Source organism: Eutrema salsugineum, unplaced genomic scaffold, assembly GCF_000478725.1.
Source record: "Eutrema salsugineum unplaced genomic scaffold, Eutsalg1_0 scaffold_14, whole genome shotgun sequence".
Lineage (NCBI taxonomy): Eukaryota > Viridiplantae > Streptophyta > Magnoliopsida > Brassicales > Brassicaceae > Eutrema > Eutrema salsugineum.
In genome coordinates this window covers 8008356-8010668 of record NW_006256877.1, presented here as the reverse complement: position 1 = coordinate 8010668, position 2313 = coordinate 8008356, and the positions used below count along the sequence as shown (strand labels likewise).

The 2313-nt window shown below is 44.7% G+C and overlaps 1 non-coding gene across 1 annotated transcript; it reads left to right on the top strand.

Annotated features, from left to right (window-relative positions):
• The first annotated feature begins 1452 nt into the window (after positions 1-1452).
• Positions 1453-1559, top strand: LOC112088604. The gene has a single exon (XR_002900550.1). It is a non-coding gene; the product is annotated as a small nucleolar RNA R71 (small nucleolar RNA).
• The last annotated feature ends 754 nt before the right edge of the window (positions 1560-2313 follow it).

The window sequence follows — 2313 nt, the reverse complement described above, 5'->3', positions numbered from 1 at the left end:
AGAGAAATCCTTGAGGGTTTGAAAACTCTAAAGCCCAACTTCTTAGCTATTGAGAATGGCATCAAGCTGACTGATGCTCCTAAATCACAAAGACATCCGGAGAATAGAAGAGGTCCAATGGCACAAGGGAGTGTGAAGCTCCCTGGATCAGTTAACTTCCTTGGAATGGACTTCTTCTGAATGATAGCACTGCATTCATGACTTAGTACTACCATGCCTTGAAGCTCTTTTGTCTTGTTCAGAATTGCATCCTTCAAGAACTTCCCCATCTTTGGCATCATTAGGAATGCATCAATGAGAGGCATTGTGAGTGGTGTCTCTTTGAGTGCCTTCTCAAATACAGCTCTTGCCTTGTTCACTAGTTGCTTCTTAAATCTCCCTGGAAATGGGAGCTTGGGTTGGTATGGAGGTGGTGGCACATACTTCTTCTCTGGTTCTGGTTCCTTTGCTACCTCTTTACCTTTTTCTGTCCTTGGTTTCTCAGCAACTTGATCATCCTTTAAGGCTGCCTCCCCCTCAGGTTGATCATTGTCCTCAATGATCACTTTGTTGTTCTCAATACCAGGTAACTCCTTGCCACTCCTCAGTGTAATTGCTTTGGCATATTCCTTGGGGTTGGGTTCTGGTTTTCCAGGTAGGTGACCTTGGTTCCTTGAGCTTGATGCCTGGTTTTGCTTCAGTTCCTTGATTTCCTGCTGCATAGTCTGTTGACCCTGAAGTAGTTGTTGCAGAATACCTACCATATCTGTACCCATCTGTGGCTGCTGTTGAACCATTGGTGGCTGAAACTGTTGTTGAACCGGCGCCTGCTGTTGGAACTGTGGTGGACCAAACCCTGGTGGTGCCTTTGGCTGCTGTGAAGTGTAACCAGTGCCCTGAAATGGTTGCTGTTGCTGACCAAAACTCTGATTCTGACCAAATTGATTCTTGGGTTGGAATGACCCTTGAAAGTTGTTCTTGGGAACAAAGTTCGTTGGAGCTTGAGAATTGGGATAGACCTGGTCTTGTGGGTTAGCTACATTGGTGTTCCTGTAAGAAAGGTTTGGATTGGCATTACCATACTGATATCTTTGGAACCTCTGATTCCCAATGTAGTTGAGCTCCTCTTGGGTAAGACCTTCTTCACTTATGTTCTCAAAGATTTGAGAAGGTTCTTCATACTCTCCAACAAAATGTATTGGCTTATGAGTGGTGAATTTCAGCTTGTCTAATTCACTTCTCAACTCCTTAACTTCTCTGGTGAGCCTCTGTTCTGAGCTTGAACCTTCAGACCTATTTGATCTGTCATAGTCTTCACCATAAGTATCATTGCTCAATGCTAAGTTCTCCACTAGCTCTAAAGCAGCATGTATCTCTTTACCCAGAAAGTTCCCATTGGAAGCAGTATCCAGCTGGTTTCTAATCTTGGGAAGAGCTCCTCTATACAGTGTGCTGAGAAGAGAAGCCTCACTAAACCCATGGTGTGGGCATTGGTTTGTGTAGCTCCTGAATCTCTCATATGCTTCACCAAAACTTTCATTGCTGTGCTGAGTGAAGCTAGAGATTTGGTTCCTCAGTTTTGCAGTTCTTGAGGTGGAGAAGAACTTAGATAAGAAGGCTTGCTTGCATTGCTCCCAGGTTTGAATGGAGCCTCTTGGAAGATTCTTCTCCCATTGATGAGCTTTATCACCAAGACTGAATGGGAATAGTCTTAGCTTAAAGCTGTCTTCTGAAACTCCATTAATCTTGGTCAGATCACACACCTTATCAAACTGGTCCAAGTGTTCCAAGGGATATTCCATTGCTAACCCATGGAACTTTGAGTTCTGGACCATATTCAGCAATGATGCTTTCACTTCAAAGTTGTTGTTTTGCACAGGTGGTGCCTGAATACCAGCTCCATACTGATGAGCATTGGCCCTGTCATTCTCTCCAACATAGACTTGGGGTTGCTCATATCTTCTTTGCTGTGGTTGGAAAGGGTGGGGTTGGTGGTGCACCTGGTGTCTTTGCTGAACATTGGCCTGATGCCTTTGTTGATGAGCTTGAGCTTGTCCTTGGTGGACATAAGCTTGTTGATGGTGCACCTGTTCCTGATGAACATTACCCTGATGAAGCCCTTGACCAACTCCATTACCAGCTCTATTACCCTGAGCCTGTTGCTCTTGAACCGGTTGTTCTATATCTACCACGTGATCTCCTTGTTCTGCCATCTCAGTCTGATCAATTTGTCTACCACGTCTGTCTCTTCTCCTCCTTGGTACCAAAAGGTTGATGTTGTCGTTTAGAGGAAAAGGAGGACCACAGCTTCTTGATCTAGACCTGGTGTTCATA